General features: G+C 37.9%; 1 long non-coding RNA gene across 1 annotated transcript; it reads right to left on the reverse strand.

Moving 5' to 3' along the window:
- Positions 1–20,196: 20,196 nt before the first annotated feature.
- LOC125775671 (uncharacterized) lies at positions 20,197–21,480 on the reverse strand. Its single transcript, XR_007421272.1, has 2 exons — positions 20,452–21,480; positions 20,197–20,395 (listed from the first exon to the last, which is right to left on the reverse strand). It is a non-coding gene; the product is annotated as an uncharacterized LOC125775671 (long non-coding RNA).
- Between the last annotated feature and the right edge of the window lie 5,850 nt (positions 21,481–27,330).

Here is a 27,330-nt window from a genome sequence, read left to right on the forward strand (position 1 = left end):
TTTATTTGAAAAGGCCCAGCAAAATCGACACCTGTGGTCGTGAAAGGCGGAGCGAAATTGCAGCGTTCAGGTGGAAGTGCTGCCATAATCTGAGTTCGCATTTTTTGCTTATGCATAGTGCAGATTTTGCACATGAAAATGCATTTTTTGATCTGGGGCTTAAGACGGGGAATATAATACTCTTGGCGTACCATATGTTGCATGAGGCGCTGCTCTGCGTGCAACATTAATATATGGATGTAATTCAGGAGTAATGTGGCAAAAGGAGACTTCTCAGGTATTATGATGGGTGGCGTTCGTTGTAAGTCAGGCTTGAATTAGCGAGCCGACCATTGGCACGAAGCAGACCTTTCGTGTCTAAAAATGGGTTTAGTACTAAGAGTGAGCTCTTTTTGTCAATTGGCTTCGATTCTCTTAGTAACGATATATCGCGACTGAAGTAGCGCGTTTGGGTTGAGGCGATAAGCGCGACCTTTGCTTTTTGTAAGTCCTGGTGCGTCAATGTATCGCAATGAGTGTAAGTTACTCCTTTAACTTTAAGTTTAAATTGCTCAATGAATTTGAGCATATATGCGACAACTCTGAGGGCTCGGGGGAACGATGAAAATCGTTCAAGGATTTCATTATCATCCACTATTGTATGATAGGTGTCGATTTTTTGACTTTCTGGGGCGATTATGTTGCGCATTGTCGATTGTGGCCAAGAATCTGAGGATTCGGTTAACCATCGGGGGCCATTCCACCAGAGCGTGGTGGTGGCAAGATCAAGGGGTTTGCACCCTCTTGTACCTAGATCAGCAGGATTGTCGGCACTGGCTACGTGTCGCCACGTGGCTGCTCCTACTAGGTCAAGTATTTGAGAGGTTCGATTAGAAATATATGTTTTCCACGAGTGTGGTGGCTTTTCTAACCAGGCTAGAACGATTTCGGAATCGGACCATAGATATAATTTGCATTTGGTCATGTTCATGTGGGTCTGCACTATGGAAACCAGCTTGGCTAGTAGCAGAGCGCCACAGAGTTCACGTCGTGGTAGACTTATCGTTTTTAGAGGTGCTACTTTTGCTTTTGCAGCTAGTAGGTGGCTTGTGGTTGCGGTGTCGCTTTGTGCGCGCACATAGATCGTGGCACAATATGCCTTTTCAGAGGCATCGCAGAAGCCGTGTAGTTCCACTTTGTATTCGGGGGAATAATTTACCCACCGTGGAATTTGTATCTGCGAGATGTCTTTTAGATTATTAGCAAACCGGGACCACTTCTCTAAGCGAAGAGGTTTCACTTGTTCGTCCCAGTCTGTTCCGTCTAGCCATAACTCTTGAATCAGGATTTTCGCTTGTATCATAATTGGCGCAAGCCATCCTGCGGGGTCAAAAAGTTTTGCCATTGAGGATAAAATTTGCCTCTTTGTTATGGCGGATAATGCGGTTATGGACTCTGTCGTGTATGAGAACTGGTCCGATATCGCATTCCATTGGATGCCCAATGTTTTTGTTATACTTTCCTTTTCAAATATAAGGAAATTAGTATCCAATTTGTTATCGTTTGGTATATTTTTTAAGATACTTGGGTGATTAGCTGTGATCTTTTTTAGGGGAAACCCTGCGGTGTTGAGGGCCTTTATCACTTGTGATAAGGACTCGTATGCTTGTGAGAGGCTGTGGCTCCCAGACAGGATGTCGTCTACATACGTATGTGTTTTTAAGACTTGTGTTGCCAGAGGAAACTCTGACTTTGTGTCTTCTGCCAGTTCGTGGAGTGTACGAATGGCGAGGTATGGGGCACAGTTTACGCCAAAGGTAACTGTTTTTAATTTAAAGTCGCGTAATGGACTATTGGGAGATTTTCGGAAAATAATTCGTTGAAAATCTTGATCATCTTTATGTACGACTATTTGTCGATACATTTTTTCAACATCCCCATTGAAAACGTATTTGTATATACGCCAATTTAGTATGAGGAGCATTAAATCTGGTTGGAGTGTAGGGCCCGTGAATAGAATATCGTTGAGCGAATTCCCCGAGCTAGTGCATCTGGAGGCATTAAAGACAACTCTAACTTTTGTTGTTTTTTTGTCAGGCTTTACTACTGCATGGTGTGGCAAGTAGAATGAGTGATATTTGCCTTTTATGATTTTTTCGCATGGGCTTACTTCCTCCATGTGATCTAAATGGAGGTATTCTTCTAAGACACCATCATAATGTTGTTTGAGCTCACCCTTTTTTTTTTCATACTTAGAAACTGCTGTATTGCAGAGGTGCGAGAGTGACCTATGGCGAGTGTGTCTGGAAATTGTTGTTTAAATGGTAGTCGTACGACATACCGACCATTTCTTGATCTAGTAGTTGTGGCTTTGTAAAAGTCTTCACAATACTGATCTTCTGGCGTTGTAATGGTAATGGGGGGGAGTTCTTCTAATTCCCAAAATTTCCTTAATTGTGAATTAAGGAATTCATTGGATATCTCTTCCACTTGAGTTGTCATGGCGGTAACTGGTTCTGTTACTAGTCCACTTAGTATCCAACCGAATATAGTATTTTGTGCTAGAAGGGTGTTTGAAATTTTCTCAACCCCTTCTAGAATAATTTGAGGAATAAGGTCGCTGCCTAATAGAAGATCTATTTGAGCGGGGGGGTTGCAGTTAGGATCTGCTAGCTTTAGGTGTGTAACCTTTTGCCAATGCTTGCTATTTATATGATAGCTTGGCAGCATGTTCGTAAGTTGCGGTAAGACTATAGCTTCTGCTTGAATGCGCTTTTCCGCTTGGGGGGAAATTAGGGTAATGGGGCAGATTTTATTTGAGTTTTGTACTACTCTTCCACCCATTCCCGTAATTTCATAATTGGCATGTTTTGTTGGCAGTTTTAGCCTATTTTGTGCCCTAGACGCTATGAATGATCGTTGTGATCCTTGGTCTATTAGGGCTCTCAATTTGAAAAGTTCTCCTCGGTGTTCGATGGAGATAACTGCTGTGGGTAGTAGTACCCTACTTTGGTTCTCGTTTGTGTTTTTAAAGCCTTTGAGCAACATGGTGTCTCTTGGCAAATTTCGGGATTTTGTGTTTCGGGGGTTGCGGTTGCAACTAAACCCGTGGCTCTTTTGGAGAAAGCGCTACTTTGGGGTGTGCTAGGAAAGTTATTGAAATGCAACATTGAATGATGCCTCTTGTGGCAATATACGCAATTGAATTTGCTTTCGCAATTATTGAGATTATGTGAGTGGGACAAACAGTTTGTACAGAGTCTTTTTGCTCTGACAAAGTTGTTCCTTTCATTGATATTAAGTTTTTTAAACTTTTCGCAAGCTTTCAGCTTGTGCCCTCCTTTACACAGTTCGCACGACGTTTGTTTATATTGTTCGGATGTGAACGTTTGATTTTTAAAGAAGCTTCTGTTTAAATTGTGGTTGTTACTAGCTTGGGGTCTAATAAAACTTCGATTTAGGTCTTGTTGAACGTTTTTAGTTCTGACCATTTTTTTATCTACCCTTTCCGCAATTTCATATTGGGCAGTTAAGAAATCTTTCATTTGTTGCCACGTTGGGCATTTTCTTCGTGATGAGAGCGATTGCTCCCACAGAAGCAAAGATTTTTCCGGTAATGCCGCGGAGCATATATTTACTAGTATGGGGTCCCAATTGTGTGTGGGAATATTCTGTGTCGCTAGAACCGACAAGCAATTTGAAACAGTGGATTGAAGTTTTATAAATTCTTCACTTGTTTCTTTCTGAATTTTTGGTAAATTCATTAATATTGTGACTTGTTTGTCGACTAATATTCTTTCGTTTTCGTAACGAGCTTTTAGAGCTTCCCAAGCATAATTGAAATTTTCGTCATTAAGAGCGAACTGTTTGACGATTACGCCTGCTTGACCTTTTGTTTTGTATCGGAGGTGATACAATTTTTGCGCTTGTGATAATTTAGGATGGTTTATGTACACGGCCGTAAACATGTCCCGGAAGGACGGCCATTGTTCATAACCTCCGTGAAATATATCTGTCTCACACGCTGGCACTTTAAGGTGAATGCCGGAACTCGCCTCTTGGCTTTGAATTGGAGGCAGCTCTACTCTCGGTTGTGGAGTAGGTGCAATTGCTTTTATTAATCTCAATTGATCGGAGATCATAGCTCTCGTTTCCTCGTACTGGTCTAAGCAGTTTTCGTATTTGGAGCAAGCCGAGGATTTAAAATTTTCCGGAAGATCTGATTCGTCAGATTCTAGCTTGGAGACGTGTCCAGAAATTGCCTAGATTTTCCTTTTTGATTTCTAGTACCGATTCAGAATTGTCCTGAATCGGTGAAGATGAAAATCGAGTGCAGTATCGAATTAGACTGTCACTCTCAGCGATAAACTTAGTATATGAAATGTCTTTAATTTTTTTTTGCTTTGTAGCACCTTGCTTTGAGCGTGTAGCTTCAGCAGGTGTACATGGGCTCTTTTCTTCAGAAATCATTTTTTGTACTTTTAGATATTGAATCGATTTAGATTCCTTAGAATCTCCGTTCATTTAGATAACCAAAAATAAATATAAATAAAAATTGAAAATATGAGACAGAAAAAACTTCTCTCAGTGTATTTATGGAGGTAATAAATACGTTTGAATCTTTAAGATACGCGGTTTGTATGGTTGTTGTATACACAAGTATCTAATAACGAACGCGTATTTCGTTTTCCTTATTATAAAATTGTATTTTTGTTGTATCCGTATACGCAATGGCCGAACTAACGAGCGAGTGTTTCGTTTTCGTTATCCCTAATAGTTGTGCTATTAGTTTGTTTTGTTTTCTTTTTATTTTATATATTGTTTCGTATTTCTAATAGTTGTGCTATTAGTTTGTTCTTGTTTTTTCGATTTTATTTATTGCTTCGCACTCGTTCGTTTATAATTGCGTATACGGGCGATAATAAGGAAAGAGAAAAGGGTTAATGACCTTTGTATATAAAAGATTTTTTCCGTTTGCAATCCTGCTTGCTTGTGCTTTAGCAAGAACAAGAGGTATTGCTTGAAATATGCCGATTTGGCCTTTGGATATATAATATAAAATGAAATGTTAATATGCCGTATATATTTGTAAAAAATTTTTTTTTTTTTTGTTATAATTGACAGAATGTAATTTATCCTTATTAAATGGTTGCATTTACCGCACCGAATTTTCTTTTTTTTTTCGAAATATTTAAATTGTAAATTAAGATTTTATTTAATTATGTACCCTATGTACATACGTTATATTTATATCTATATCGGCATAAGCAAATTGTATGCCGTGTGTATGTATATATATTATTTGCCGTACAAATAGCGCGGGAAAAGAAAATTGGTTACATGCAGGTATGCACATATGTAATCTTGCAGAAATTTATAATTGTTATTTATACATACATATGTGTGTATGTTGTTTTCCAACTTTGGTTGGTACTTATATGTCAATATATGTATAAATAAATATAAAATATGAATATAAGTATTTGCATATATGTATGTTGTATTTTATGACTTTTATTTTTTCTTTTACGGATCGAATTTGTCCAAGCTTACTATTTAAGCAATCCTGCTTATACTTTTGGAGTATAAGGGGTATTGCCGGAAAACGAGGTCAAGTGTATACTTGATTTTTTTTTTTTTTTTTGTTAAATTTGTGTGTTTGGATACACAAGGGTAAGCGTAAATAGGACCTTTTGTATTAGATATGTATATGCCAGTATATACATATATAATTATAAATATTATAGTATATACTGTTCATACATATATGTGGATGTACAAATATATATAGCGTACCAAACTGTTCTTCGGTTTCCCGGAAATTAACCGTAAGTTGAAACAGTTTGGCAGCAACCGTTCTTTTAAAAAGTTAACCGACTTGAATACAGTTGTTATGTATATAAACTGTATCTATTAACCAACATACAAATATGGAAATATAATTTTTTATAAAAAGTGGAGTCGATACAACTCACTTTGAGCCGCTTCAAGGGGCTAAGGGATGTTTCTGCAGATAAAGGTGCCGATGCCTGTTATTCGTTTCCTTCCGTTTTTTATGTTTTTTGGTCTCCAATCTGCTTTTTGTTGTGTTGTTGCCGATGATGGTTTCCTTTCCTCTTTTTTTCTCTCCGGTTGTTGTTTGGTTCGTATTTACATATGTGCAGATGTCTTTAGTAGATATACTTTATTTTCACAATTATTAATTTTATTATTTATTTATTTTTCTTTTTGAAAATTATTGCACTTTGAAGTCACCTTTCTTGTTTGTTTTTAAGCTTCGCTCCCGTTTTAAAGTTGAATTAATTTTCGCGCCCGGGTTTTTTTTTTTGTTTAGTTGTTCAGCACAGTATTGAATTTTTGTATTTATATGTATATTTATACATTTATATGTCACACTGTTATATATTTATATATTTTCCTTTTTGATTTTGATAAAAATTATAATTTTTTTTTTATTTTTTTTGATTTTGATATAACGGTAGGGAACCGTTTCGTGTTTTCCGTTTTTCAACTTTGTATGTATGTAAGTTTTTTCGTATGTATGTAAGTATTTGTCACTTCACTTTTATTTAACTTGCATTAAATTTTGGTATATATGTATGTATGTATGTGTAGCTTCACTTAAATTTTTAATACCAAGTTTTGTAGGCTAGCCTTTGCGGCTCGAAGGACCAATGTTTCACTCACTGCCTGCTTCACTTACCACACTTGTTCGCTTTGTTCAATTTAAAATAAAACACCCAAACTCCGATTTTACCACTTTATTCGTGTAGCTTTGGATCGTATAAATTTAGCACTTATTTGGTACGTTTTCTCACCGATTAGTGATTATGTTATACAATATGTATAAATGAGTTTCCAATTGACTCTATTTCATCAACACAAGCACTACTATGATATAAGTAAGAGTTGGCTTCGAATGATGGATCGAGCTGGAGCGCTGCGTAGCGGTGGCGAAAAAGCGACGTAGATTCAGAGGCGGTTGAATCAGAACTGACAGGTGTAAAGCGGACCCTTTTTTAGTGGAGTGATGTGGTGTGTGTTTTAGTGTGTGGATCCTGCGCTCGCGCGTGTGGGTGGTGTTGATGTGAAGTGTGGTGATGTCGAGGTGAGTGTGGTGAGTGTGCGTGCTAATGATGAGTGTAGGTGTGGTGTGGGGCAGGCGACTAAGGCTCATTTAGCCAACGTTTTAAAATGTGCTGTTTTCTTATTAAATAAAATTGTTTTTAGATACAAGTATAACTTATATATTTTTTCCTAACAGTGATTAGAATTTCTCACCATGCAAAGGTAAATAAAAACAAATTTTAATGCGAAACTCTAAACCCTGCAAATTATGTTTACCTCTTTTTGTTCACACAACTGTACAATTCCGATATGAAGTAAACTTCCGCTCTTTAATTTGTGTACAATGTCAGTATTGCCGCAACCACGGAGGTCCACATTAAGTTACGGAGGAATGTAATTGATTTTTTTTCGCAACTTGATATGCCCTTCTCTCCGTAAACTGATATTCCCCTCATCTAGCCCCCGTGCGCACTTTGCTAACTTTGCGGGCTAAAAATGTGCCCATCCCTGCTGTAAGGCAACACGTAACTGGTAAATATTTCTTCAACTATCTCCCCGATCTTACTCTGGAGTCCGTTGCAGTTGAATTGTAGTATTCGGGTTTATCGCGTGTGTCCGTGGGTGATCCTAATGATGAGGGAGTGACGTTTAGGTAGTATTTGTTGCAGCTGTAGAACCCGCAGTGGCGGTTGTCTCACTCTGGTGTTGTTTGGCGACGCCACTGTTGAGTGTTGTGGAGGCAGACTCCTCCAGCATGGGGCAACGTACGACACACTCCACTCACGCGTGGTGCGTAGGCCGGAACATACCGGGAAGTGAAACCAGCCAGTGCAGGAATTGCACTTGATTGATGTGAAATTCCGACGTGTGACGGTCTGACACACGGAACAAGCTGTGCGAGTATCCTGGAGTTGCTGAGTGGTTCTCGCACTAGGATTGTAGCGGAATGAAGGTTGGAGGGAGGAAAAGTCAGAATGGGTGTGATGTTGACGGTTTGAACTTCTGTGGACCGTAGAGGTCCTATGTTGGTCATTCGGGATGAGTGGCGGCGCAGTACACGAACTTGGTGCAAATTGCACAGCCGTAGAGGCTAATGTGGCAGTCCCCTATATGTCTTAAGGTTTTAGATGGGTCCATCCATTGGATGTATTACACCTGTCCAAGGTGGAGTTTGGATGGAGCTTTTGGTGCAAACGTAGCAGAAAAATTCCTGTGCGCCCGGGTTGGACTCAATGCCAGCACGAGTCAGGATATGGAGCAACCATGCTTCAAGGCGTTGCTCTAGTGACGACAAACTTAAATTAATACTCACCGATCTAAACAGGGTTAGATCGCCGAAAAAGCAGTCCTTGGCAGGATAAAATCCGGTTCAGTTCCGGTGCGTAGAACCATTCCATCGGCATCGCCGCTTTGTTGTTCTTTAGGCGAGTAATTGCAATTCGAGCTTCCTTATGGTCGGGGAATGGACCGTCTGCTACATCGTCATCGATTGGATAGTCGGTTTCGCCTTCTATTGATGTTTGCCTTCACAGCTATTCAGCAGGCTCCATAAGTGTCTTATGTGTTTAAATGAATTAAGCATCCACCCACCCTACCCGGAAAAACTGGCCCATCCTAGAAAGACACAGCTAATATACCACAGCCGATTACACCGTAACACATACATTACCACACAACACAACACATCACACTTCTACATCAACCTACTAAGCTTAAAGGATCTTCCGCTGAACAGGTTCAACACATTCGTTACATACAGTTCGCACATCAACATTCATTTTATCACTTTTTCGTTTTCCGACACTCATCCCGGGCGTTTGCAATAACATCGTTTGGACAGCTGATTCGGTTGTTACACCGCTTCGCACATATGTTTATTTGCATATACATTTTTATTAACTCACTATTAATTGTCAACTTTATGATTAAAATAAATTAATCCTTTTGATCGAAGTTAACCGTATTTTCACTAATATATATAGGGTCCCGTTAGTACATTTAGTACTTAACGAGAGTGTAAGTGAACTATTCAAAATTTAAGCTCAATTGTATGCATCCCACGAAGTTGGGCATTGAAATATTCACTTATGCTCTAGACATCAATAACTAGATCACCTCCAGGAGTTCTACAAGAGTATGCTCCGGTACTGAAACCTTCTGTAAGTCGCGAAAAAATCGTTTGCATTGTCGAGCATTACCCCTGCAGCCAGCTTGTCAAGCTCTTCATACACACGCATCTCAGCCTCTCTCTTTTTCTTTTTACAAATGCGTCTCGCTTCCTTCTTCAATCCTCGGTATCTATCCCATCCCGTATGTGTTGTGGTCGATTGTAACGTTGCGAGGTAGGCAGTCTGTTTCCTCTCCGCTGCTACACGGCACGCCCCGTCGCTTTTGCATTTTCCGAAGCCAATGGTTTCGGTTGCAGCTGTACGTAAGGAGCTTGAAATGCCATCTCATAGTTCCGTTATACCGAGTTGTTGACGAGTGCTCTCAGAGAGCTGTCTGTTGCGATTGCAGTTTCTCGAACCATCCTTGTGTTTGTCGGCGTGCGTTCTTTATCGATTGGTTGGTGGTTTTTCGATCCGGAGGCAGCCAGGTGGCTTGATGAATTTTCTTTTGTTAAAATCTAGTAATACCTATAAGCGAAGTCGATCAGCCTTAACCCATTTTGGGATGTTTCCTCATGGAGGCTGAATTTAATTTAACGTTAAAGTCGCCAAGCACGATTTTTACAACGTGGCGGGGCAGCTCTCATTGGTGCGTTTCAAGAGCTCATAGAAAGCAACTTTGATCACATCGTCCTTCTCTTTTGTCAAGGCGTGAGCGCAAATCAGCGATATGTTCAAGAACTTCGCTTTGATGCATGTTGGGGCCAGACGTTCATCCACCATAGTGAATGACATTACTCGGCGACCAAGTCCCTTTCCCGCCACGAGTCCCACATCAAAATTGCGCTCCTTTATATGGTAAACATCGCACATATGCACATACATACATATATAATATCCATACGCATAATGTTTGTAAATTTGTCTACATGCAACATATGTACGTAAACATGTACAGTCTTTGTTTCATTCGAAATCTCCGTTGACAAGAACAACAAATGGCCAAGCTCACGCGTTTTGCTTTCATGTATCGAAGCACTGACGCAAAGACAAAGCATCACAACATTTTGTTGTTGGTAGAAAATCAGAGCTGGTTCCGCTCTAACATTTTTGCCCACAAACCATAGTAAATATGTATGTAAATATGTTGCCAGCCACAAAAATTTTAAATCAACAATTATTATGTTGCCACTTTTGTCAGATTCCTTTCTAGAAAGTTGTTCAATTTATGATTTTCAGCTTTTGCCATCAACGGGAGGATGGAGTCATGTGTAGAAGTTCACGCAAGTGAGGAAAGTTCTCTGATCGCCATTCACTTGGGAGTGGCCAGAAACGATTCTTTTACATATGACTCAAGCAGCTCACGACTTCCGGTCTTTGACCAAGTATCCTCTGGGTAGCCTAAGAACATCCGTTTGAAGGCGAGCTAAAGTGAGAAGGCGAAATATCCCCTACTTGGGGTTGTGCGCTGGGTTTGGGACCCGCCACGTAAAAAAACACCCCCAATGAAAATCAACTATAAGCCTCGGATGAGAGACCCCCCTTTTGATGACGACCATGGCAAACGAAATAAGGACTACGAACTAAGGGCATGCACCTGGAATGTCCGGTCCCTTAATTGGGAAGGTGCCGCTGCCCAGCTGGTTGATGTCCTCGTGAAAATAAAGGCTGACATCACCGCCGTCCAAGAAATGCGATGGACGGGACAAGGACAGAGACGAGTAGGTCCTTGTGACATCTACTACAGTAGCCATATAAAGGAGCGCAAGTTTGGTGTTGGATTCATGGTGGGAGAGAGACTCCGTCACCGAGTACTATCATTCACTCCGGTGAATGAACGTCTTGCCACAATCCGCATCAAAGCGAGGTTCTTCAACATATCGCTGATTTGCGCCCACGCCCCGACGAAAGAGAAGGACGATGTGACCAAAGATACCTTTTATGAGTGCTTGGAGCGCACTTATGAGAGATGCCCCCCCACGATGTAATCGTGCTTGGCGACTTCAACGCCAGGGTGGGCAAAGAAGGTATCTTTGGCACTACGGTCGGTAAATTCAGCCTCTACGAGAAAACATCCCCAAATGGGTTGAGGCTGATCGACTTCGCCGGGGCCCGAAATATGGTTATCTGTAGTACTAGATTCCAGCATAAGAAGATACATCAAGCTACCTGGCTGTCTCCGGATCGAAAAACTTCCAACCAGATCGATCATGTTGTGATAGACGGAAGACACGTCTCCAGTGTTTTAGATGTGCGTGCGCTCCGAGGTCCTAACATCGACTCGGACCACTATATTGTTGCAGCCAAAATTCGCACCCGCCTCTGTGCAGCAAAAAACGCACGCCAACAAACACAAGGAAGGTTCGACGTCGAGAAGCTGCAATCACAACAGACAGCCGAACGATTTTCTACTCGGCTTGCACTCCTGCTCTCTGAGAGCACTCGTTAACAACTCGGTATAAGGGAACTGTGGAACGGCATTTCAAACTCCTTACGTACAGCTGAAACCGAAACCATTGGTTTTCGGAAAGTGCAAAAGAACAGCTGGTACGACGAGGAGTGCCGTGTCGCAGCGGAGAGAAAACAGGCTGCCTACCTCGCAACGTTACGATCGACCACAACACGTGCGGGATGGGATAGATACCGAGAGTTGAAGAGGAGACGCATTTGCAGACAGAAAAAGAAAGAGGCCGAAATGCGTGAGTACGAACAGCTCGATAAGCTGGCCGACAGGAGTAATGCTCGAAAATTCTACGAAAAGATGCGGCGACTTACATAAGGTTTCAAGACCGGAGCATACTCTTGTAGAACCCCCCAAGGTGATCAAGCCACCGATGCCCAGAGCATACTTAAATTATGGAGGGAACACTTCTCCAGCCTGCTGAATGGCATCGCATATAAGGTTCTGTCGAACGTATTGTGTGAAAGATTAAAGCCCAGCGTCAACAAGCTGATTGGACCTTATCAGTGTGGCTTCAGACCTGGTAAATCAACAACCGACCAGATATTCACCATGCGCCAAATCTTGGAAAAGACCCGTGAAAGGAGAATCGACACTCACCACCTATTCGTAGATTTCAAAGCTGCTTTCGACAGCACGAAAAGGAGCTGCCTTTATGCCGCGATGTCTGAATTTGGTATCCCCGCAAAATTAATACGGCTGTGTAAACTGACGTTGAGCAACACGAAAAGCTCCGTCAGGATCGGGAAGGACCTCTCCGAGCCGTTCGATACCAAACGAGGTTTCAGACGAGGCGACTCACTATCGTGCGACTTCTTCAATCTGCTGCTGGAGAAAATTATTCGAGCTGCAGAACTTAATCGAGCAGGTACAATCTTTTATAAGAGTGTACAGCTGCTGGCGTAGGCCGATGATATTGATATCATCGGTCTCAACACCCGCGCCTTTAGTTCTGCTTTCTCCAGACTGAACAAGGAAGCAACGCAAATGGGTCTGGCAGTGAACGAGGGCAAGACGAAATATCTCCTGTCATCAAACAAACAGTCGTCGCACTAGTTAAGGAACATGTGTTACTTAATCACATTTTTGTATCGAAAACATAAATTATCAACTGGTAACCTAAACAAACAATAACAATAGTCTCGCCTAGCATCATAAATGTAACAAACAAAATGAATGTGCGAAAATATAAACTGCGCCAAACTATCTCATTAGCAAGTAAGCAAATATTGTAAGTGCACTATCAATACAACAGACAATGTATATGTATACAAACCTAAACAAATAATAGAATATGTATCTACAGAAACTATCAACTAGTATAACATTCTAGTTAGTATAAATAGAAGCATAACCATACACGCTTCGTCTTTTGTATTTTGAAGATTACGAAATAAAGAACGTTCTGCTGTCAAGGCAGAACTAAAATATTTTTTTGACTAAAATAACCCAAGTGTTATTAATTGGCGCCCAACGTGGGACACACATCAAAAAAGGATTCAGTGAATAAAATCCTTACGCGTGTGGCTCCTGATAAAAAGTAAAAGGATAACCTTTATCCTTCAAATCAACGCAAATAAAATAAATAAAAAGTGAAAATTTAATAACAAGTTAAAACCTAAAAAATGAACGGCGAAATTCAAGCACTCCATACTATAGTCACCGAACTACAGCGAAAAATAGCTTCAATGGAACTAGCTAATCCAACATTAACTCCTCAAGCGGAGGAAGAGGACGACGTATGTGTATACAATAATGCACATGAGATAGACTTAAACATGTTCAAACTAATAGGAACATTCAGCGGCGATCCTAAAGAATATCGACCATGGAGAAAAATAGTGACCACTCACATGAATAACATTATGCAATTCAGAGGAACAAACTTATTTGCTCAAACAGTGCTCATAATTTTAGGGAAAATAACCGGCAGTGCATCACAGGCCTGGTTAACAATAACACCAGAACTAATTTTAATGCAATCATAGATCGGCTTGACATAACCTATGCCGACCAACGACCACTGTATGTCCTGGAAGATGAAATGAGAAGGTTACAACAAGGAAATTTATCACTACATGAATACTACGATCAAGTGAATCAAGCGTTAAACCTGATCCTGTCAAAGTTAGAAATGACGTATAAAAACGAAGCAGTCCTAGCATCACATAATAAAGAAGCACAATTAAAAGCCACGAGAACATACATCTCCGGCATTAGAAGTTCCTCAATCAAAAACGCATTATACTCCAGATACTGTGCATCACTCACAGAAGCTCACGATATAGCCAGAACTATGCAACATGATGTCGGCTATCAACACCTAGAATATATACCCAGGATGCGACCACATCCGCAACACAATTATACAGTAATCAACAGGAACACATTTCCTCAAAGGATCCAACAACCCAGAGTAGAACCTATGGAAACAGATTCCTCAAAACGATTCCGACGACCTACACATCAAAGAAACTTACAACTACCAAACAACCCACCAGTCCAACCAAGACAACAACCAACCTTCAATCCCTTCAGACAAGCAATCCAAACAGTTGGCAACCAATTCAAAAGGTATAGAGACGAAACAGTCACTAACGCCCACAACAAAGCACAGCGAGTGAACCAACTCAACAATGAAAGAAGCGAAATCCAGTCACTCTACAACGAACCAAACAGCAACTACACTGAAGAAGAACATTTTTTATAAGATACCACGGTCTACCAACACTCAAGAGAACCGCACCAGATGGTAAGTCCGTGCACATACTGATCGATTCAGGTGCAACCAGTAGTTACGTAAGCAAAAATTATAAATACGCAAAAAGTATACCATTAGGAAAAATAATTAATACAACTACACTTCATGGTAGTTCAAAAATAACACATAAAAGAAAAATTAATCTAGTAGGATTCGACTTAGAATTTCTAGAAAAAATGAATTAAAAGACTTTGATATACTGTTAGGAGAAGATTCATTAAGGAAAATGAAGGCAAAGATAGATCTTTTCAAGTATTCAATAACGTTTACTAAAGTGTCAAATCACTCAAAAAGTGCAAAGGTAAACTACTTATACAGTAGGCGAGAAACAGTTCGAAAATTGCATAAAAGATTTAATGAAAAATAATTATAGAAATGAAAACTTACCGTATACAACTACAATAAAAGCTGAAATTAGAACAGAAACTAATGATCCTGTATGGGTTAGGCAATATCCATATCCATACGCGTATCAAGATTTCGTAAAAAAGGAAATAAATAAATTATTAGCAAACGGAATAATAAAAGAGAGCAAAAGCCCATACAATGCTCCGATATGGACAGTCTCTAAAAAAGGATTAGATGAGGAAGGAAAACCAAAAAAGAGAATGGTTATAGATTTCCAAAAGTTAAACAAAATTACTGTTGCAGACAGGTACCCGATACCAGATATCAATATGACTCTACAAAACTTAGGAGAAGCAAGATACTTCACGACGCTAGACTTAGAGTCAGGTTTCCACCAAATTCTAATTAGGGAAGAGGATAGGGAAAAAACAGCCTTCTCCATCAACGGAGCTAAATATGAATTTTTACGACTCCCATTCGGCTTAAAAAATGCACCATCTACATTTCAAAGATGCATGGATGACATTCTCAGACCATACATTGGTAAATGCGCGTACGTATACATCGATGATGTCCTAATATATTCAACATCCCCGAAGAACATATGAAGCACATCACCGAAATTGTACAAACATTACACAACGCTAATATGAAAATCTCTGAAGAAAAGTCAAAGTTTTTCCAAACACAAACCGAATTCTTAGGACACGTAATAAAAAACGGTAGAATAACAGTAGACCCTGAAAAAATAGAAGTAATAGATAGGTATAAAACCCCTGAAAGTTTAAAGGAACTACGCTCATTCTTAGGCCTAGCTTCCTATTATAGGAAATTCGTGCAAAACTTCGCACACATATGCAAACCACTAACAATATATTTGAGAGGAGAAAACGGCAACATTTCAAAGAATAAAAGTTCCAATGTAAAAATAAAACTAGATAAAAATGCACTAGATGCTATAAATACAATAAAGAAACTATTAAAAGAAAAAATCGAATTATACCAACCAAACTTCAAAAAAGGATTCGACCTAACCACAGACGCTAGCAATTACTCTATCACGCTTCATATCACGAACTCTAACAAAAACAGAACAAAATTACTCCACGAATGAAAAGGAGATGTTAGCAATAGTTTGGTCATTACAGAAACTAAGAAACTACTTGTACGGTATAGCAGATTTAACGATTTACACCGACCATCAATCATTAATTTTTTCAATATCGGAAAAAAAACCCAAACACCAAATTGAAAAGATGGACAAATCTAATAGAAGAATATGGTGCGAAATTAAAATATAAACCGGGACAAGAAAATGTCGTAGCCGATGCACTATCGCGTCAAATTAATACCACATCAGATACGTCTATGCACTCTGCAGAATCGTCTGAATTAAGACACATAACACAAGTGAAAACACCATTTAATTCCTTTAAAACACAAATTGAAATAATTCACCATAAAGAAAATAACTTAGAAGCGAACACGCCATTTCCCGAATACGAACGGTTTACGATTAAATTTCAAACAAAAGAATACTTAATAGAAACATTAAAAAAATTAATGAAACCTAAACGAACCACAGCTTTCCACGCAGACCTAAAAACATGGTACGACGTGAGGAAAGACATAAAGCTCTCATTCGATACATACGCAAAAGTGTTTACTCAACACAAACTAAAAGACATAACAGACCCAACAGATAGAGAAAATAATCGATAAACTGACAAATCGGCTAATGTCATACCGCGTTAGAAGCGTCATTCGAAGACAATTTATACCATGGAACAGTACACTCCAAAAGAACGCGCTGAAATTGTTCAGCTTTATATTCAAAATAACTTTTCAATTGTGTTAACTCAACGTGCGTTTCGCAAAAAAAATAAAGTGAAAAGTGCTCCAGTTAAGAACACAATTAAGTCTTTATGCCACCGAAAATCCTCAATTAATTGAAGAACAGCCTCTTTACGACCAAAAAGTAACAGTTTGGTGCGGTGTTTGCGCGAATATGATCATCGGACCGTATTTTTTCGAAGACGATGATGGAGCCACGACAACAGTCAATGGTGAGCGTTATCGAGCCATGATAACGGATTTTGTGATACCCATTATTCGCGAAAATGACATGGATAACTTCTGGTTTCAACAGGACGGGGCTACATGCCATACAGCTCGACCAACAATCAATTTATTGCGACCATTTTGTTGACTGGCCACCGAGATCACCAGATTTGACGCCACCAGACTTTTATTTGTGGGGTTATTTGAAATCCAAGGTATACGCTAATAAGCCAAAGACCTTAGCTCAACTGAAAGCCAACATTCGATGTGAAACAGCCGCCATATCATCCGAAACATTGGCCAAAGTCATGGAAAATGTCGAAAAAAGAGTGCATTTAGCTGTCAAAGCTAAAGGTGCCCATTTACGCGATCTAATTTTTAAATATTAGCTGAAACAAATCCCCTTGGACCAAAATAAATTATTTTTGAAATGAACAAAAAACATTGTTTTCTTTTGTTCTTTTTTTTTAGAAACAAATGGGTCAACTTTAAATGGCCTACCCTGTATATTCAGCGGCGTCGGCACACAGTGCATCATTCAACATCAAACGCACAAGTCGAGCGGTTACATTCGACGATACTAGAAATATCTAGGACATTAGCAGCAGATAAGGAAAGTACAGCAGATGAAGAAATATTTCAGGCAGTAAAAGAATACAACAGGACACTACATTCAGTAACCGAAGCAAGACCAGTAGATGTATTCTTTAACAGGAACCTACATCCTGACATAGCAGAAAAAATAAAAAAGAAACAAAATTACATGCATGAATACCACAACAAGAAAAGAAAACACCAGGCCCGTAGCCAGCTTTTCATTTCGGGGGGGCTGAAGTAAAAACATATATAAACTTTAAATTTTCTGTTTATTAAAAAAAAAAAAACAATATAAATTCATATACATATTACTTAAATTATTTGGTAGTTGTAACTTAAATAAGTAATATTTTTCTTTTCTTCTTGTTTGCCATATCATTAATTACTGGATCTATTTTAATATCCCAGTGGACTGCAATAACAGCAAGTGCACTCAGCCGCTCATTGCCCATCACACTGCGTGGTAAAGTTTTTATTATTTTTAAGGTTGAAAAAGTTTTTTCAAAGGAAGCGGTCGTCACTGGAAGAGTTGCTAAAATTGTAAGCAGGTAGTGAATATTTATAAAATACGTTGCATCGCAATGTTGCAGTAATTTCAACACTTCTATGGTTGGATCTATTGTTGATAAGCTGGCACACCACAATCGATACTCTGATTTTAATGCTGTCAGTGATATTTGCTCCTCGAAGTAAATAGTTAAATTTTTTAATTCTTCGGCATTATCAATTGCAGCAAAACCTGGGAGTAGAATTTGAAATTACGAGATTATATCCTCATTCACTAATAAACGTTCTGTCATGTTTTGAATCAGAGCATCAACGCATGAAATAAATATTGTAACTCTGAAGTGGCTTTCAGGGGTTGTGCAATGTGGATTAGCACGAGTAGTTTGACGCGAAGTCACTGTAGGCACTACAAGATCTGTGTCAAAAAGATCTTTAGACATTTGTGATGCTGTTTGGAAAATATCGTTGAAAAAACCATCCGTTGTTTCTCTTATCTGGTGCAGAGTTCTTATTAATTCTTTGGCTCGGTTCATTGCTGATACAAAATCCATAGATTTTTCTTGAAGTTGCACAGACAGTAGCAGCGTTAAGCTGAACAATTGCTCACAGACGAGTAGACTAAGCAAAAAATCGCTTTTCTCTACCGCTGCTAAGAAGGCTGATGCTTTAGACGAAATGGACCATGTCTTACTCGAAATTATTTCCAAACTTAGTACAATGAATTTGAAAAGCTCCACAAAGCTTATAATGCTTTCACCTAAACCTTGTTTCACAAAGGCGAACAAGTCGTCTTTTTTTGCTTTCTGGTGCGTGCTTCTGTATAACGTCCTGGAAAGTTGTGTTTGCATTTGAATGGTTTCTAAATAAATTTGCTATTTCACTGACAATACCAAGGCAGTTCCGTATTGAAGGTAATGACATAGTATTAGAAAGCACAAGGTTCAATCGGTGACTAGCGCAATGAACATATCGTGCTTTTGGATACAGTTGTTTTATCCTGGTTTGCACTCCACTTAAATGCCCTGACATGTTTGTTGCTCCGTCATATCCCTGTCTAACCAACTTCGCCATATCAAGATGGAGATCTGTACAACGCTTAATTATGACTTTTGATAAGTTTTCAGTCACCGTCTAGTGTAGTTGCGTACGACTGTTATAGGTTTGAGCTGAGTTGTGATAAATCTTTTTTATTTGCGATTTATTTCAAAAATTTCCTTATTTCGGGGGGGGGCTTCAGCCCTTTAGCCCCCCCCTCCCCTGGCTACGTGCCTGGAAAACACAGAGAATTCCAAGAAGGACAAATAATCTACGAAAAAACAGACAGAAGAGATAAATCCGGTCATCGTTGTACAAAACATATAGTAAAAGAAAACCGTGAGGACACAGTCTTAACAACCAAGGGGAGAATCATACACAAAGATAACATACGCAATGTCAACACAACAAATATGGATATTGCTGGTAACAATACTACTACTACATAAACAACTACAAACATACGAAATAACTAACGTCGAAGACAAAAAATATATTCTAACACAAACAGACCCATCTTACGTATACAACGAAGAAGATTATTTATTCCACATAGTGAATTTAACGACAATCTTAGACTATTATGAAACCATAACAACATCCAGAAACGGACACCACAACAATGAGCAAATAGCAGATACGATGCTCATACAAAGGATAGAAGCACTAAAGGATCAGTTATTAACAAGGAGACACAAACGAGCATTAAATTTCCTAGGCAGTATATTCAGCTTCATAACTGGAGTTCCAGACCATGACGATGTCATAAAAATAAAAAAAATAAATAAATAATATCATAAAAAATAATAATAAACAACAAATAATAAACTCACACTTCGAAAAATTATTAGACACAATTAACCTTAAAGCCATTAAACAAAGAATGGTATTGCAGGAAATGCACAGGGAACTGTTAGACTTAACAATAACAATAAATTTTGCAAAAAATAAACACCCCTATCACGCATTTCGACTTGGATTGAAATTTTCTCCGTTTGGCGACTTTGGTATCATGCGTTCCGTTCCCGTTCAGTTCTACTTCGAAATTTACAATTCTGCCTATCATGCATTTCGATCGTAGCTCCGTTTTGCTAAGTTGCAATTTTGTTGGCGGAGAACTTTTTGTGTTTTTATTTTGCTGAGAAAATTTTATTATTTGCGTGATTTTTTTTTAATTTTCTAAAAATGTAAGTAAAACTTGTATTTAAGAGTTGTAAAACACACGATATTTCCAGTTTTAGTGATGTTTTTTGATATGCTTTCAGGCCAAAAACAACAACACCAGAGCAATATGGAAAATTGGCAGATATGATGGAGAGTAAGCTAGATATAGCCAACGGTTTCCACCAGCGTCCTAAGGAAGATGTGCAGGCTTTTTGGAAAGAGGTAGCATCAAATTTACTTGCCGTCGTTTCTTCCGCAAACGTATCTAGGACATTCGTCCTTATTCAGACGAAAGTTTTTCTGAATCTAAATAAGTAAACAAATTGTAAGAAAAATGTCTACTTTCACGTGCAATTACTTACAGCCCTTCATTCATCTGGAAGGGATCGCACATATCTCGTAATCTTCTCCTTTCAATTCTCACCCCAGCATTCTGAGATGCGCTGCTCTCCTCCTCAACCAGTAATATCGCCGCGGATAAAGATTCCATAGTTACGTTTAATAAAAATAATAACAATATAAAAATTTTACTTTTATCTATTTTCTTTGAACAGCAGTAATTTGTGTATTTTTGCTTTGTTATGTTCCAGTTTCACATATTTCAAAGCAAACAGCTGATTTCGAAAGAGTTATAGCTCTTCCTCTTCTTCTTTCAATCCAATCGTAACGCATGATACCTAATTTCGACTCCGGCGGAGCGTAGAGCGGGAACGTAATCGAAATGCATGATAGGGGTGAAAAATTTTTATTCAGGTGCAATAAATATAGAAGAAGTGGAAAAGATCCTGAATACAGAAAAAATAACCCTTCCAGCTATAGATATATTAGAATACGCAGAAATACATATAGTCAGGGTAGATAACGCCTTCATTACTATATATAAATACCCAATCATATCAAAGCAATGTAATACCTACGACATAACTGCTCTAAAATATCATCATGGGAAACTTATATTAGACCCATTGATAGCACAATGTAATAATAAACTCATAACAATCACTAAATGTAAAAATAATATGAGTAAATATATTTGTAAGCAAAACAAACGAGACAATTGTAACGGGTGATTTTTTTGAGGTTAGGATTTTCATGCATTAGTATTTGACAGATCACGTGGGATTTCAGACATGGTGTCAAAGAGAAAGATGCTCAGTATGCTTTGACATTTCATCATGAATAGACTTACTAACGAGCAACGCTTGCAAATCATTGAATTTTATTACCAAAATCAGTGTTCGGTTCGAAATGTGTTTCGCGCGTGTTTTGTTCAGCGATGAGGCTCATTTCTGGTTGAATGGCTACGTAAATAAGCAAAATTGCCGCATTTGGGGTGAAGAGCAACCAGAAGCCGTTCAAGAACTGCCCATGCATCCCGAAAAATGCACTGTTTGGTGTGGTTTGTACGCTGGTGGAATCATTGGACCGTATTTTTTCAAAGATGCTGTTGGACGCAACGTTACGGTGAATGGCGATCGCTATCGTTCGATGCTAACAAACTTTTTGTTGCCAAAAATGGAAGAACTGAACTTGGTTGACATGTGGTTTCAACAAGATGGCGCTACATGCCACACAGCTCGCGATTCTATGGCCATTTTGAGGGAAAACTTCGGACAACAATTCATCTCAAGAAATGGACCCGTAAGTTGGCCACCAAGATCATGCGATTTAACGCCTTTAGACTATTTTTTGTGGGGCTACGTCAAGTCTAAAGTCTACAGAAATAAGCCAGCAACTATTCCAGCTTTGGAAGACAACATTTCCGAAGAAATTCGGGCTATTCCGGCCGAAATGCTCGAAAAAGTTGCCCAAAATTGGACTTTCCGAATGGACCACCTAAGACGCAGCCGCGGTCAACATTTAAATGAAATTATCTTCAAAAAGTAAATGTCATGAACCAATCTAACGTTTCAAATAAAGAACCGATGAGATTTTGCAAATTTTATGCGTTTTTTTTTTAAAAAAAGTTATCAAGCTCTTAAAAAATTACCCTTTACTATACCAATATTAGAATACCAAGAAGCCTTTTGTAATACAATAGAAGAAAATAATATCCCCCTATTACAGATAAACCAGAGAAACATTCTCCTCGAAGGTGAACACAAAATTAATAATGAAACAATTAATGGAACTAATTTAATACAATTTATTGATACCATAAAAATTGATGGTAAAGAATATCATAACCAAAAAGAAGAAATTAACGAATATATAAGAACACACTCTAATGATAAAATTATACTATTAGAAATCTTGAATGGAGAATCTAACTATAAATTTAGCAACATCCAAAAATTACATACATTCATAATCGCTTTTGAGGAACACCCTATTAAAACAACTCTTATAACAATAAGTATAATCGCTATTTTAACATATTTATCATTTAAGTTATATTATGCAGTACTTAGATATAAAACATTGAAAACACAACGAATGACACAAAAACGTTACGAGGAAATACTACGAAAGCAAGAAATGGAATACCTAACCAAGAAGAACACCACTACAACCGTATAAAAAGGCAGGAGCCTTTACTCTTTTTTAAAGGAGGGGAGAGTTAAGGAACATGTGTTACTTAATCACATTTTTGTATCGAAAACATAAATTATCAACTGGTAACCTAAACAAACAATAACAATAGTCTCGCCTAGCATCATAAATATAACAAACAAAATGAATGTGCGAAAATGTAAACTGCGCCAAACTATCTCATTAGCAAGTAAGCAAATATTGTAAATGCACTATCAATACAACAGACAATGTATATGTATACAAACCTAAACAAATAATAGAATCTGTTTCTACAGAAACTATCAACTAGTAATAAGTAAACATTCTAGTTAGTATAAATAGAAGCATAACCATACACGCTTCGTCTTTTGTATTTTGAAGATTACGAAATAAAGAACGTTCTGCTGTCAAGGCAGAACTAAAATATTTTTTTGACTAAAATAACCCAAGTGTTATTAATTCACTCGCGACTTGGCTCCCACGTCACTGTTGACAGTCATAACTTTGAAGTTGTAGATAATTTTGTCTATTTAGGAACCAGTATTAACACCACCAACAATGTCAGCCTGGAAATCCAACGCAGGATTACTCTTGCCAACAGGTGCTACTTCGGACTGAGTAGGCAATTGAAAAGTAAAGTCCTCTCTCGACGAACAAAAACCAAACTCTATAAGTCGCTCATAATTCCCGTCCTGCTATATGGTGCAGAGGCTTGGACGATGACAACAACCGATGAGTCGACGTTGCGAGTTTTCGAGAGAAAAGTTCTGCGAAAGATTTATGGTCCTTTGCGCGTTGGCCACGGCGAATATCGCATTCGATGGAACGATGAGCTGCACGAGATATACGACGACATTGACATAGTTCAGCGAATTAAAAGACAGCGGCTACGCTGGCTAGGTCATGTTGTCCGGATGGATGAAAACACTCCGGCTCTGAAAGTATTCGACGCAGTACCCGCCGCGGGAAGCAGAGGAAGAGGTAGACCTCCACTCCGTTGGAAGGACCAAGTGGAGAAGGACCTGGCTTCGCTTGGAATATCCAATTGGCGCCATGTAGCGAAGAGAAGAAACGACTGGCGCGCTATTGTTGACTCGGCTATAATCGCGTAAGCGGTGTCTACGCCAGTAAAGAAGAAGAAGAAGCTTTTGCCATCGGCGCAAAAAGCCGCTTGAAGGCACAGACATGCTCGAGAAGATGTGAAGGTGGTTGCCTTATGAATGGTTTGTTCTGCTTGTTGAAAGTGCGCTTGTGTTCATGAGCGAAAATTTTGTTGTTGTGTGATTCACTATAAATTTTAACTTCGCCAATTTTTATCCCTTTTTAACTTATTATGCTGCTTAATCTATTTGAGGCGTTTGTTGTTTTTGTTTGTAGAACAATCTTGTAGAACATTCCACGATTTTCATACATAAATATGTATTTATATGCATGATACATGTGTTAATAAGTTCTAAATGAGGAAATGTATGATTTATATAAAATGCTATTGTAATATATTAACTTGTTTGTGTATAAGAAAGTAATACCATGTTCAGACCGAAAATTTCAAAGATTAGATTACATTTAAGCATTTCATAATCCAACAGTGTTCTCACTGCCGTTAGAAAGATCAAAAAACAGCTGTTATTGTCATTCAAGAATTCACATCGCTTAATATTTATCAAAAGAAAAGATTGTCATATAGTATTTTGAAATAAAAGCCGTCTTTTTTTAATATTTTCCATATAATAGAAATAATGGATGCATTTTTTCATTTGCTTGGTCGATTTTCAGGTGAAATTAGATTCATTGTTTTAAAAAAAATTTGTTTGTATACATTTTTTTCTCTTTGTAGTGTCGAAATCAGCTGTGATAATGTAATAGTTTTCCAGTGCTGACAAGTAGATTGCGCAAAATCAGAGTCGCACGGACAGATTTAGCGTGGATCAGTTTCAAATCATTTCAATGAAGTGATTTGGAACTGTCATTTTTGTATGGCGAAATCTTGATAAATTTTTAAGATTAGTGGGATAATCCATTCAACAGCCGAAATCGTGTGATTAAGTGTCGGTCTGAACATAGTACAAGTCTGATTTTCACATTAACTACAAACATTGGTTTGAATTAGCTGTTCCACTGCAATTTATAGCAGTACCAGTTTTTTGTCTCCTGAAATATTGCGGCTACATTTGTACAGAAGTAAGCATTATTTATTAGAGTTTTAATTAAGGGATCAGTAGGGTACTCTTGTTTCAAAATATATATTTTTTGCATTCCCTGTTCTCTTATACGCTTAGAATTAATGTAGAAACCCACTTTACCATTGGAAGGTTTCGAAAAAGGCCCAAAAATAATAATACCGCTCAACGTTCGGAGTGCACACCTCAAACTTTAAAAGCGCTTTTCTCAAAACGCACTTTTTTAAACTGGTGGTCATGATTCCGGTCGAACTACTCAACCGATTTGCCTAATTTTTTTTTAATGTTCACAAAACGCTGGCTATCGTCCCAACTAGATTCATATTTTTTGTATAATTTATTGACAATGTTATGACAAAATGTATGTAAAAAAACGTAGGGAAGAATTAAAAAAAATTACAGTAGAACTCCAATTATCCGAACTCCGACTATCCGAATCGCCGATTATCCGAATCACAATGTAGGAGAGTGGATGGCTTGTGACACGTCTGACCCTGGTTTTCAAATTCTCAATGACGATGAAATTGTTGCAAGTGTGAGAGAAGATGTTGAAGTGGAAGTGGAAGAAGAACTTTCTGCTGATGTTGAAGTAGACGCTGGACCATCAGCTAGTGAAGCATTTGCCGGCCTCGAGACTGCTTTGAAGTGGGTGGAGCGTCAGCCCGAGTGTGACCACTTGCAACTGCTCACCGTCAAGCGAATGCGTGACCTGGCTGCCTGAAAACGGTTGAAGACCTCAAAACAGCTTACATTGACGGAGATGTTTAAAAAACTATGATTTTTATTTCTAAACTTGTACATAAGTACATTTTATTTATATTTAAAACATGTGAAAATTTCATGTTTCTTTCATTTAATTCAATAAAAAAAATAGTGCAATATCAAAACGTAGCTTTTATTCTCTCCAATGGCAAGTTTTTTAAAAAAAAATCCGATTATCCGAATATTTGATTATCCGAATGGGTCCCGGTCCCCATTAATTCGGATAATTGGAGTTCTACTGTAATTACTTTTTTATTTATCAACATTTTTTTATGATTCTAGTAGGGACAATAACTATTCACGTACTTTTTAAGAATAAATTGGGTCTTTGCGTTTCAGATGATCCAAACATGAGAAATCGTGTCCGCCAGTGAAAAGACGCATCTCATTCACCCGGCCATTTCTACGACAGATGTCATCAAAAAATTCCGAAAAAATTTGTTTATACCTCACGATATGTGAAAAAAGTTCTTTTGTAGAATAAAAATTTCTATGAAAAAAATGTCAAAAGAAACAGGCCAGATTACCCTCCTGGCTCCTAATATGAAATTATTATTTATATGTAAATAAATCATAACTTATAAATTTCATAGGTTTTCTTTATTGCGTCCTTCGCATGCATTTCTACTTGCTGAATCCACAACAGTTTTTTGGAATTTGTTAATCGTAATTTTATGTATATATAGTATATATTAGGGTGTTTTTTTTAACTATATATTTTTTTTTTTCAATCCCATAATGGAATTTCCTTGGAAATATCCTAAAAAAATTCCTTGAAAATTTTTGCCCTTGATGTTAACAATCGTGATTTTTTATTTTTAAATTTCAAAATATATCAGAGGCATTTTATGGAATCGCTTTGACTATAGAAAAAATGTTCATTAATACTTCCTGAGATATTCGCCTTTTTAGTTAAGGCTGTATGGAATTTTCATAGATTTTTTATTACATACCATCTAAAAAGCCTTACTTAAAAAGCCGAATATCTCGAGAAGTATAACGATAGCGATTTTGACCTCGGATTTATTTTGTAGCAAATAAAATTTTCTAAAACGCCTGGCAAGATCCTTAAATATTCTTAAATTGCTTTAGAGGATCTTCAATGTGGATGGAGGTTGATGATGTTTTTCAAAACTACTCGATATTGTTCATTTATTATAAAATTCAATTTTGCGAACTATAAAACTTGTACTCAGTTTCCTCGAATTTGCATTTGTTGAATCTCGTTTCTTACATGGTTCTTATATGCCCTTAAAATTCTTCTTGGGTGAATATTTAGTATCTTACCCCTGTTTAAAAGGCGAAAATATAAAACTTAATTATTTTTTATATTTGCGAAATATTCCCGCTCCTCTAAAAATATATAATAATATCGTGTGCTTTTATTTTAAACCAACTGCAAGGTTTTACATATAACCCAAAGTGTATTCAACAAAGTGAACTAAGTATTTGACTTACGCTTATTTGACAATAAAATAGTAAACAATTCATGTATTTGTTTATATTAACCTGTGTGTTTTTTTTTTGATCTTGAACAATATGAAGCCACTTGCTTTACATACATACGAGTATATATGATAAATATAAACGTAATAGAAATAGAGACAAACAATTTATTTGTTTTCAACGTTATAATGAATTCATATTTATTTTACAAACAATTACATACGTGTAAAAAACCAAAACTACAGCACAGCATGTATAGCTTCCGATCAGTTGTTAAAATTTTCGCGCAAACAAGTTTGTCTTGAGACCTAATCAGTAGTAAAAACGTAAAATTTCTAG

Source organism: Bactrocera dorsalis, chromosome 1 (assembly GCF_023373825.1).
Source record: "Bactrocera dorsalis isolate Fly_Bdor chromosome 1, ASM2337382v1, whole genome shotgun sequence".
NCBI lineage: Eukaryota > Metazoa > Arthropoda > Insecta > Diptera > Tephritidae > Bactrocera > Bactrocera dorsalis.